The 12104-nt window shown below is 41.4% G+C and overlaps 1 protein-coding gene across 7 annotated transcripts in view; it reads left to right on the top strand.

Moving 5' to 3' along the window:
- The window catches only part of RPL37A (ribosomal protein L37a), a 49401-nt gene that overhangs the window by 3496 nt on the left and 33801 nt on the right, over positions 1-12104 (top strand). The window lies entirely within an intron of this gene.

The raw sequence follows: 12104 nt of genomic DNA, 5'->3' as shown, positions 1-12104 counted from the left end.
GGCCTCTCGCTGTCGTGGCCTCTCCCCGTTGCGGAGCACAGGCTCCGGACACGCAGGCTCAGCGGCCGTGGCTCACGGGCCTAGCCGCTCCGCAGCATGTGGGATCTTCCTGGACTGGGGCATGAACCCGTTTTCCCCTGCATCGGCAGGCGGACTCTAAACCACTGCGCCACCAGGGAAGCCCAGTAAATATTTTTGTGGCTAAAAAAATAGTGACTTTTCAGGCTTGCCTGGTGGCACAGTGGTTAAGAATCTGCCTGCCAATGCAGGGGACATGGGTTCGAGCCCTGGTCCGGGAAGATCCTACATGCCATGGAGCAAGTAAGCCCCTGTGCCACAACTACTGAGCCTGCGCTCTAGAGCCCACTAGCCACAAGTACTGAGACCGCGTGCCTAGAGCCCATGCTCTGCAACAAGAGAAGCCACTGCATTGACAAGCCCATGCACCGCAATGAAGAGTAGCCCCTGCTAGTCGCAACTAGAGAGAGCCCACACACAGCCACGAAGACTCAACACAGCCAAAAATAAATAAATTCATAAGAAAAAAAATAGTGACGTTTCCAAGACTACAGGAGGCAACTGGTAGGGGTAGGGCTGGAAATTAGGTTTCTGACCCCTAATCCATGCTTTCTCACTGTACTAGGCTGCCTTGTTTTTTGGGCTCAAGAGTGTGTCCCTTTGTAATCTGCTTCCCCACCCTGTGGCTTGGTTTTACAGTGGTTTTCTGAGCCTTTGTTTTTCTAAGCTGTTTAATTGACTTTGCATCAGGGTATAAAGAGTAATGCCTGTGTTCCTCACTAGACTCTAAGCTTACAGGCCAACTCATTGTATTCTAAATATTTCCTAAGGATGTTACGGAAAAACCCAAATGAACTTTTTGGGCCAACCCAATGCTATTTGTGTGTATACAGGTCACCAGAAAGCCCAAACAGGAACACATCTAATTGCAAGTTTTGTTTTGGGTGTGTAGGTGAGGGCTGAGGATACTTGAGCTTTGTTTCAAAGGATTATTAGCGAGAGACGAGGACTAGAGACTGAATTTTGGGACCAAAATGGGCTAAGAAGGAATTGTGGGAGGACTCAGTTAAGATTGGAAATAACATCAGTTTGGGAGTAGAACCAGAGCCAAGCAATCTGTACAGAGTTTTAAAAATTTCACTGTTAACGGTCTCCCTCTGGAAAACCAAAAGCCATTTTTTGTTGATAGCATTTTGGGCCAGAATTCAACAACAGGGAAGGGAAACTTTGAGTATATGTTTTGGGATACGTGAGTCAAAATGAGTCAGGGGTCAAGTTAATGCCATGCCACCGTCAGCTCTGTAAGCCAGGACCCTTGAGAAGGCGTATCAAGGAGTGTGGGAGGTATGGCTGACACCAGAGAACTTCAGGTGTATTTGTGGGTTCAGCCAGTGAAGAAAGGGGTTAATTGAAGATAGAGACCGTACATTAAACCAGTGTGCATTGACCACTCCCTGAAATAAGGGCAAGATATGATCACTGCTCTTTAAGTTTGCTAGCAGGGGTGAAACAGCTTGGCTCATTAAACATTTACAAACTCCTGGTTTATGTGATAAAAGTGTAAAGTAATTATATAAGGCAGTTTCAATCAAAATGCTAATTTTTCTTTACCTGAAATCTGCAAAATGTTCCCAAAATTTAATTTGGGAACAAAATTAGGACAAGGACAAGAACAAGAAAATGTAGAATAGTGGTTAAAAACATGGATTCTAGAGTCAGAAGTAGGAGTTTAAATTTCTTACTAGCTAGTGACCTTGGACAAGTTTACTCTGTTTCTTCAATTTCCTCATTTGTAGAAAGGATATACTAGTTTCCCCCTCAAACAACAAATTAGGTAAAATTGGCTTTAGAACACTCACTAACTGGATCTTGGAGAGGGAAAGAGTGCTAAGTTTGGAGATAGTGGTGCTGTATTTCAGTAGAAAAGAGGTGGAATCAGGAGGGAAACTGCCTGTGACAAGAGGATGAGTTACGATGTTGGGGAAGGAGGAAGAGATGTGAGGTTTGGACTGAGAAGCTTTTATGAAGTACATTTTTGATCCCAGGGAAAAGAAGAGCTAAAGCAAGATTTTTTGATACAGGAAGCTAATATGCCGTGTGTGTGTGTGACAATGTGACATACCCATAATCCGGAGTACTCTGCAGCTAAAATTCTTTGGGCTTTTGTGCTGTTCCTTGTAAGGAGAAGGTTTGTTTTACTCTGCTGCATCCCATCTGCTTGTGGTTTTATCTGTGAAGTTGTCATGTGGATCTGTCAGGGGTTACATTCTAGGTATATTTTTGCTAAGGATCAAGAAACAATAACTTTTCCAGGTGTTTCACCTAGTATTTTATTCTAATTGTAGATTAGTCTTTCTTTAGCTTACTCCAGGCTGTGGAGAAAGTAAGTTATGGTTTGGCTGCTTTTTGCACATGAATCATAAAAGAATTTCCCCAAGCACTATTGAAAAGGGATGGACAAATTATAGAGTAAATGGAACCGATCATATATATATATATATATATATATATATATTTTGGCCGTGCCTTGTGGCATGCAGGATCTTAGCTCCCCAACCAGGGATGGAACCTGGGCACTTGGCAGTGAGAGCAAAGTGTCCTAACCACTGGACTGCCAGGGAATTCCTCCAATCATTTCTTTTTAGAGAATTTGAATCAAATGGCACAGATACACTAAGGGAAAGCACTAAGCTTTGGAAAACGTTCATGGACTCCTGCCAGGATCACAGCGCTGCCCCAATTCCTGCCTGTTTCAGTTAGTTTTTTGGTTGCATGTAGGAGACTGACTCAAGCTAACTAAAGCAGAAGAGAGATTTACTGGAGCATAATTGAGTGCTTCACAGGCTAGAAGAGAAAGACTAGGTTTGTAAGATGAAGAAACCAGGGCATCTTCACAGTTATCAATGGAGGAGCTGAGAGACAGTCCCCTTTATTTCTTTTTTTAATAAATTTATTTATTTATGGCTGCATTGGGTCTTCGTTGCACTGGCTTTCTTTAGTTGCATTGAGCGGTGGCTACTCTTTGTTGCGGTGTGCAGGCTTCTCATTGCGGTGGCTTCTTGTCGCAGAGCATGGGCTCTAGGCGCACAGGCTTCAGTGGTTGTGGCTCGCGGGCTCTAGAGCGCAGGCTCAGTAGTTGTGGCGCACAGGCTTTGTTGCTCTGGGGCATGTGGGATCTTCCCAGACCAGGGCTCGAACCCATGTCCTCTGCATTGGCAGGCGGATTCTCAACGACTGCGCCACCAGGGAAGCCCCCTTTGTTTCTTTTGGGCATTATTCTGGAATTAAAAACCTGAAGAGAGGGTCCAGTTGGCTTAGTTGAGGTTACATTTCTGTCCCTTGGCACCTTAGTCAACCGATGATCAAAACTACACATGACAAGAAAAATCTCCAAGAGGAAATCAGATTGGCTATAATTTTAGAAGGGCAAGTATCCATAACATAAAACTTACTACTGGAATTGTATTCTAAACTTACAAACCGTCTAGTTTAAAAGTAACACTTCTTGCATTTTGTCCTTCAAACCACCTTGCAAATTGCAACTCACTGAAGAACATTACAACTAGGCTACAAGTATACACTGTAAATTGTGCCTCAGTTCTTCCGCGTGGAAACCTGAGGCCATTGACTATGATCAGAACAGGAGCTTACGGAAGTCAGATGCTATCTTGGATTGAGTCATCAGTGGGTAGTGTGGAATGCTGCCTCCCATCCTGGGGTTTTTACCCCACTCCCAGAATGTAGAATGGGACTAGATAATACTTAGTAGCTGGTGAATTAACTTTCATTCATCCCTTGGCCAACGGAGGGAAGGCTCTTAGTTTTGGAAAAGTCAAGCACAAACCTAGAATTGTACTCCTCTGCCTCCTCCCCTCCCCCTGCACCTAAAACATATACCAAGATAGTAAACCAAAAGGAATCCCTGGGGAATCAGATTAATGGTAAGACTGAACAACTGAAATTGTCACGAGCAATGGTCTTGGTCATAACCAATCTCAATGTGATTCCAAATGTAGTTCTGTATTGGAGGAAAGCAACACCTCTGGCCCTGGCATGCTATTAACCTAACATATGTTTCCCCTCATCCCTATATGCAAAGTAATCAAAATTAGTTTGCCTTCACGTTACAGGGACAGCAGTATACTTTCATTGTTTTACTTCAGGGCCAGCAACTCACGTGTTCTCTGTCATAATGCTGATGGATCTTGATCACGTCTCACACAATATCAGAGTGATCCATTACACTGATGAAATAACTGGACCAAGAGAGATCAGGAAGTATTGTGAACATGCCTTCGACATGCATACAGTGATTTAGGTCACCCTGCCTATCTAAAGTGACGGACAAGTTTCTTCACTTTAGACCACCCCTACTTAAGAAGGGGGCTTGATATTTATTGGATCTGTTTGGATTTGGGGGACAAAACATCACATTTGGGTGTGCTTCTCTGTCCCATTTACTGAGTAACCTGTAAGGCAATCAGTTTTGAGTGGCGACTGGAGAAAGGACTTTGGAACAGATCCAAGTCATAATCCAAGTTACTGCCATCTCATCTATGACCTAGCAAATCCCAATAGATTGGAAGTGTTAGTGGTAGAGGTGCTCTGTGATGCTCTAAAAGAAGGGTCACATGCACTAAGGGTTTGGAGTTAGAGGCTTCTAACATCTCTTATCCATTTGAAAAGGAGCTCTTGTTTGCTACTGGTAGAATGCCTGAACACAGAACATAGAGTTTCTGTGCATGTGAAACTGCCCATCTGTTACCTGGTCCATAAAATTATAAATTGTAAAATTATAAGTGTACAGCAGCCTTCTAAAGTGGAATGTTCCCTTTGCTAGATTGTAGAGACTGAGTGGCAGAGTGACTTGGACTACAACTTAAACCTGCTCCAGAGTCTAGACTTAACCAGCTGGAGCTGGAAAGAATAAGAATCAAAGATTGGTGACAGGAATGTTGCAAGGACAAATTTGTAGACAATTCTTTGAGTACAGAATTGATGATCTGTGTATCCCATGTAAATGCCTACAAGGAAGCATCCATTATGGGTATTGTTTTCACTAAGCAGATAAATAACCCATTCTGTGGATGTCAGCAATTTTCCCCAGTCACCACTTCGGTGCTTGCTCAGTAGGCCCGTGAACAAAACAATCATGATAGTGGCGACTGAGCCTGTGTATGAGCTCAGAAAGATGGATCTCCCCTTACCGAGGATGACACTGTTGCCTCTGCTGAGTGGTGAACTGCAAGAGGCTGCAAGAGGCCAGTGCTGAGCTAAAGTGACACCATTCCCTAGGGGTGCCACTTGGCCAAGTGATTATTAGATGCCTTCCATCACGCAGAGGATAGCAGTTTGTCTAATTAGGGATAGATGTGTATTACAGGTGTGGATTTGTCTTTCTTGCCTACAACGTGTCTGCCAGCATCAATGTTCATGGACTTGCAGAACGCCTAATTCCTCACTGTGATATCCCGTACAGTGATGTATGTAGTCTCTGACAGTGAAGGAAGTAAAGGAATTGCAGCAGTTGGCTCACACTCACGGAAATCTGTTGTTTTACCATGTGCCCCGTTATCCAGAGACAGTTTGCTCGATAGACTTAATGGTTTGCCAAAGGCTCGGTTATAGGATCAGCTGGGCGGTAACTTTCTGTGAGGTTAGGTACCGTTTTAGGAGATACAGTATGTGCCTTAAACCTAACAGTATATGGTGCTTTCTCCCCCATAGGATGCACAGGTCAAGAAATCAAGGGATCGAAGTGGGACTTACACCACTGAGAATTATGCCAGTTGACCCGCTGAAGGCGTTTTTTGTTTCCCTTGCTTTGTGACCTTGAATTTGATGAGTTTAGAGGTCTCAGTGCCTAAGGAAGAAATGCTTCTTCCAGGGAACACAATCTTGGTTCTATTTAAATTGAAATCTTGAGGCAATTCTTTGATCATTTTGGGTTCTTTATGCCACTGAAGCAACACGCAGAAAAGGGAGTCTCTCCAGATACATCATCTTTACCACCCACCTCTGCTCCAGGAGATTCTCTGCCTTGTATGGGCTGTAGCAATGTGTTTTCTTGTTCTCTGGCTTCTGGTTAGGTTCAATAAATGGGAGGCACCAGCAGAAGATTTGGCAGATGAGAAGAAAGCAGAATCATGATATTTATTTCCTCTGTTCCTCCTTGGCAGAGTTGGTTCAGGTAGACCTTCTGCTGAAGGCTTCAGCTCTCTTAGGTGGCTCTTTTCCTGTATTTACAGCTGCTCTTTCTGAGATTTAGTAACCACTCTCCCCTTATTCCTGAAGGCCTAGGGTGGTAATGACTCCCCATTGTTACTAGTCCTTGAAGGCTTCATCCATTGTTGGCCTTAGTCCCTTTATTCAGCTCTCCTCAGTCACCCCATTTTAGTGTCCCATCTGTTTTCTGCTGGCACCCTGACCAAATCAGATGTTTCACAGAAACCTGTTTCGACATTTCTAGAGCTGAAATCATATTCTCCTCCAAATTCGTTCTCCATCTTTTGTGATCTCTGATTCCTTACTCTTTCTTATGTTCCATAATAAGACATTTTTGTCTCCCCAAATCTCTTCCTTTGAGCAACTTACCTTTTTCATTCCATTTGGTTATGGTGGGGCTACCAATAGCAGGATCCTTTCCCTTGGTCACATAATACAAACTGATATAATTGATCAAACAAATTATTCTTTTGGGAATTTATAAATTGGGCAGAGTCACACACAGAGAGAGGTGGTTAGCTGGAATTGAGTCTTTTAATGGAAATACCCTAAGAGACAGATCATGAATTTTTGCCTCTAAGATTCCCTGAAGTTGCAGGTTCTTGCCTGGATATTAGCTCTTCCTTTGATTTGGTGAGATCCCAGTATGGAGTAAAACTCCTCCAGCAGGCTACACACTGGGAGTAGAAGTGAGCAAGAAAAAAGTCCTCACTGGGACTGAAGATGAGTTCTGAATCATCTTAACCCATGATTGGATTTAGTTAATTTAGAATTCCTAGTGCCCTAGCTGCCTACAAGAAGCAAATGTAAATACTCTCTGGAAAAAGAAAAGATATTCTAAACTTCAATTATCTCTATACTTTTTAATATATGATATCTGGCACCCAAGTAAAAATAACCAAGTGTACAAGGAGACAAGATAGTTTGATTTTAAAAACCAAGAGAGGGGCTTCCCTGGTGGCGCAGTGCTTGAGAGTCTCCCTGCCGATGCAGGGGACACGGGTTCGTGCCCCGGTCTGGGCAGATCCCACATGCCGCGGAGCGGCTGGGCCCGTGAGCCATGGCCGCTGAGCCTGCGCGTCCGGAGCCTGTGCTCCGCAACGGGAGAGGCCACAACAGTGAGAGGCCCACGTACGGCAAAAAATAAAAAAATTTTTTAAAAAAACCAAGAGAAACAATAAACAATGGAAACAGATCCAGAGAGTATCCAAATAATATCAGACATTGACTTTAAAATAACTACATAATATGAACAAGGTAATAAAAGACAAGACTAAGAATTTTATTACCAAAAAACACACAAAACAATTGTTGTAGTAAAAAATTTAGTAGCTAAAATTAGAATTCCATGGATGAATTTAACATCAAATTAGATGCAGATTAAGAGAGAATCTGTGGCTAGAAAGGGAAATCAAAAGAAAATATCCAGAAGCACAAAAAACAATGGAAAGGTATGAACAAGTGTAAGAAACATAGGAAATAAAGTGAAGAGTTCTAATAACAAGTGTGTAACGAGTTCCAGAAGGAGAAAGAGGAGGGATGATAATGGGTAAGAATTTTCCCAAATCAATAAAGAAATATCAAGCCACATATTCAAGAATCTCCCTGTAAGCCTTAGGCAAAATAAGTACAAAGAAAATCACACCTAAGAATATCATAGTAGTATGAATACCAGAGACAAAAGGAATATCTTAAAAGCAGCTAGTAGAAAAAAAGGAGCAGCACTAAGGCAGTCAACTTCTTAACAATAGACTCTGTAAGACAATAGATTTATATCTTCAAAGCTCTTCAAATTCTATACTCAGTGACCATATTCTTAAAACATGAAGGTGAAATAAAGACAATTTCAAACAAAACAATTTATTATCGCAGGTCCACCTATTGGACAGAAAGTAACTAATCTAAGACTTGAAAATGAAAGTCAACAAAATGAAATGTAATGAAAGTCAACAAAAAAGGAGAAATAGGTAAGTACAAGTGAATATAGACTGTATAAATAGTAGCAGTAATAAGTTTGGGGGTAATACTAAAATGTATTATAGCAACAGCATATAGTTTGAGAAAGGGTAAATAGTGCTAAAATGTTCTAAGGTTCTTGGATTGTTCTGGAAGAGGTCAAACTACAAATCAAGTATATGTTGTAATCTCTGGTAATCATTAAAAGAATAGAAAATAATGTATAACAAATTAACGCAGTAGAAATAGAATTAAACAATCAGAAGGGATAGGAAAAGAACTAGTAGGACAGTACGTAGTAAGATGGTAGATTTAAGCATATACATAAATACACACATGTGTATGTATTTATGTATCAGTAATAACGTTACATATAAACAGACTAAAGGCTTCAGTTAAAAGATAAAGATCGTCAAATTGGATTACATACACAAAATATAAAGATTAAAGAAAGACCTAAAGAATCAGATACAGACACACTAAAAACATAAAGATACAGAAAGGTTTAAAGTAAAGGGATAAAAAAGGATATAACCTGAAAACACTAATCCATGAAACAAAAGCAGTATTAATATTTAACAAAGTGGACTTCAAGGCAGAAAAGCATTGCTAGAAACAAATAGGAACATTTATATTGTTAAACAGAAAAAATGTGTGCATGATTTTTTAGCATTTCTGGGCCATGATGAAGATAGGAAACACTAGATAAATAGGTGGGGATGGCTCTGAAGATGTTCTTGAGGAGCACACTGAAGAATTAATAGAAGAATTTAGAGGAAATAAGGAGAACTGATAAATTCTACAAAGTCAATGCCAATGAACAAGAAAACCCAGCAAGCTGGAGTCATTATAAGCTAGAAAACATGTTAATTAAATTCTGTGAAGCAAAAAAAACTAAAAAATATCGAGAACTATTTCAGCAGCTCAAGATATAATAGTAATAGATGCTAATCATTAAAAGAATTTAACCTTTTTTTTTTTTTTTTTGTGGTATGCGGGCCTCTCACTGTTGTGGCCTCTCCCGTTGCGGGGCGCACAGGCTCAGCGGCCATGGCTCACGGGCCTAGTCTTTCCGCGGCATGTGGGATCTTCCCGGACCGAGGCATGAACCCATGTCTCCTGCATCGGCAGGCGGACTCTCAACCACTGCGCCACCAGGGAAGCCCAGAAATTAACCTTTTAAGTGGAACTAGAGCCATCTCTTTGTCTATGGTTTTGTTCTCTATTACTGAAGCCAGCTGCTGCATTTTCCTGGATTGACATTAAACATTGATGTATCTCTAGAAATGTCAGCAGGGGATAACAGAATAATCATTGTTGATCTTATAACACTATATTCACCATATGTTTTGTGCAGTGACTTTGGAAAACAACTTTCGTAAGGTATCATGGTATGGTCACTAGTTCTCTAGATGTTTTTGAAGATTTATATAGTGCACTTTGGCCTTGGAACCCAACGGATTTACATATATTCTTTGGAAACCTGATCTATAAATCAAGAAAGTACTTATCTACAGATATTATTCATTCCTTCAGTAAATCAGAGATTTGACATCATGTATTGGCTGCAAGCATCATATATAACGCTAGGGGGTGATACAATATAACCACAAGGAAGGAACATAGCCTGGCAATGAAGTGTAAGGTTTGGAAGATTCATCTTGAGGGCATATATAAAATGGTTAAGCGCTTGTGTAAAATTAAAGTTTAGTAAGTATTAAGTTATTTTTAAATTTCCATAATGTCATCATGTGACCAAGCAGACTAAGTAAAGAAAGAGACCAAAGGATTGAATAATTACAGGTCTTTTGGGACAAACAACCCACTAATATATATTTAAGATGAGCTTGGGTGTATTTTCTAGGGTTTGCTAGTTTGAAGAGAACATTTTAATTTAGTATTTTCATTTTGTTAATAATACTAAAAACTATTTTTACCAGTTGTAAAAACAAAACTCTTCTGTAGTGATAATGCATTTAATTGAATAAGATTTTATTTATCAAGCATTTGTCAAACTTAGGGTGTTCAGGTCTCTAAGCACATTTTCAGAGTCTTCAAGAATTTTTTTTTCCCTTTCAGAAGGTCAGTACAGGAGGAAAGTATTAAATAAATGCACTGTCAAAAACACTGGGCTTTCCAATTGAGTAACTAGAGCAATGAAGACACAAACCAGTGGGTGAACCTAAGTGGGAGCATGGCCCCCCAGAAGTAGGTCAAAAGATTACACTGACGCAGGGAGATGCCCTAATGGTGCTACCACTGGGCAGAGCCAACAGGTTGCTGAGTGGAGGTGTAGCTTGAAAGGGAGCCAGTAGGAGAGGGGCTTCTCTCTGTTGAGAGGGAGCTGTGTGTGTGTGAGTGTGTGTGCATGAGTGTGCACACATGCACATGAAATGATGTAATTTGTTAAAATTCAAAGGCCAGTATTACAGGGTTGATGTGGGTCTTCACTTCTCTTTCCTGATGTTCTTTTTTCTAAGTCTTTTCTCCTTCAAGCAGCTATTCCTTAACTCATCGACTCAAGGCTGTTCTGCTCACAAATTTCCCTGCTTTTGTTTTAAGTCGTGATTAGCAGCGGGAGGGTTTTATCAGGAATACCTAACATGCGCCTTGTGGGGAGCCTGACTGTGTTCTAAGGGCTTGACCTGTATAAACTCATGTAATCCTCACGACAGCCTGCACTGGCTGACTGTGGGACCATATTTTCCAACGCTCTTCATGACTTGACTCCTGTTTACCTTTCCAGTCTTATCTGTTTTCATGTTCTGTTTCCACTGTAAGCACCTAACTTGCTCCAGTTACTTGAACGCACTGTGGTTTAGGACCATAGCAAGTATTGACTGTGCTGTTTCTGTTGTCGATTCTCCTTTGCTCCTTCATTGTCACCCTTTCTCCTCACACCAGGCTCATGGGATGAGTACAATTGTTTCCTCCATTTTACAGACGAGGAAAAAGCTTAGGGAAGTTAAATGTTATGTTTAAGGTCACACACTTCAGAGAGACGTGATAATGTGGAAAAAGGATGAACTTTGAACCTAGAAGTTCCGTTATCGAACTTTAACTCTGTTATTTTACTGGCTTCAACTTCAGAGAACATTTTCTTTTTACAGATAAAGAGACTGAGGTTTTTTGAGAGTGATATATTGTGAAGGATATTGGTGATGGGAGGGCCAACCTAGGCATGAGACAAAGGCATAAAATTAGGGAAGGAACAGCAGAATGGAAAGGAAAGAAAGTTTTCAAGAAATAACGTTAACAAAGTGCAAACAGGACTCCACTGATTAAATTAGGGCACGAGCCCATTCTGCGCCCCAGGCTCAGGACCCTGGGCACTTTGTATCTGATACAGGAAGATGGGTGTAAAGAATGGACAGCAGAGGGAGCCCTGGATACGTTTTGCTCGTCAAGCCTGGCCTCAGAAGGACGAGAAAGTGCCGTTTTGTCTGGCGCTCCCTGCCCACGAGCTCATTTCTCCCCATTCTCGTCTTTACTCAGTGCCTGTGTATCAGAGCGCCTATGCAGTGCTAGTATTGTGCCTCTCCGACCGAGGCCCCGTGGAGGTTTCTGCTTTACTCCTCTTCACTAGATGGGGAAACTAAGCCTCAAAGGAGTTGACTCACTGCCCCTAGTTCAGTTACACAAGGTTAAGTCATTGAGTCACGATTTCACTGCTTAGGGCTCTGCGGTTCTAAAGTCTATCCTCCTCATCCCAAAGTCACTTTTCTGTGCCCCTGAATCTTTTATGGGCCTGTATTCCCTCTCTGCAAATGCGATCCTGGGTACTAACAGGGTTAAAAAGGCATTCTCAGAGTAGCATAGTTGATTCATTTTAGCAGGGACATTTTAAAAACACAGTGCTTTAACTCAGAGGAGTTACCCCATACCCAGCAAGCCTGTAGGAGAGA

This window comes from Pseudorca crassidens, chromosome 6 (assembly GCF_039906515.1).
Source record: "Pseudorca crassidens isolate mPseCra1 chromosome 6, mPseCra1.hap1, whole genome shotgun sequence".
Lineage (NCBI taxonomy): Eukaryota > Metazoa > Chordata > Mammalia > Artiodactyla > Delphinidae > Pseudorca > Pseudorca crassidens.
The sequence above is the reverse complement of the archived record's forward strand: the minus strand, read 5'-3'. Positions and strand labels throughout refer to the sequence as shown.